Genomic DNA, 650 nt, shown 5'->3' on the forward strand with positions numbered 1-650 from the left:
AAGCACACATAAGTGACACTAGATGGCGCCACATGTGTCAAAGCAGACACTGTGTTGGTATTTTGCACAGTGTAATCCTGTAGTAGGATCTGTCGCAACATGGCATATAATTGACATGTTGACATAATATAAGTCATGCTTTTACTGAAGTAAAGCCATTTCAGATAAAATGACTTAAGTCAGCACTTCAGGGGCAATGACACTTTTCAGTGACAGAAAAATCCGACTCCATTTTTACTTTCACCTTTGTGATAAATGATCATGACACAAAGTGCAATAACATGTCGAGCTCCTGTAGATTATTAAAATAAAGCCTCATATCTTTATGAAGGGGACTTGTAATTTAGATTTTTTTACAAGGCATGTTGTGCAGTTATACTTTTATTGCATAATTTACCTATTTTTATTAACCTAGTATCTGCATTCTAAAAAGTGTCTCAGTTTACAGCGTGATGGGAAACGTCTACTTGTAGGGACCAGCGTTTTGACAATGCAAGGCTAATGGTTTGTATGATATGCTCCTGCTTTGGTTTGCATTTGTGTTGTAAGCGACACTAGAAGTAGTCCACAGTACACACGTGAATTCTTGGTTTACAGTATAGTGAAAATGAAGTTTATATTAGCCTGCTACCTGTTTGCATGATGATAGC

This window comes from Anarhichas minor, unplaced genomic scaffold (genome assembly GCF_050575085.1).
Source record: "Anarhichas minor isolate MPS153535 unplaced genomic scaffold, ASM5057508v1 ptg000042l, whole genome shotgun sequence".
NCBI lineage: Eukaryota > Metazoa > Chordata > Actinopteri > Perciformes > Anarhichadidae > Anarhichas > Anarhichas minor.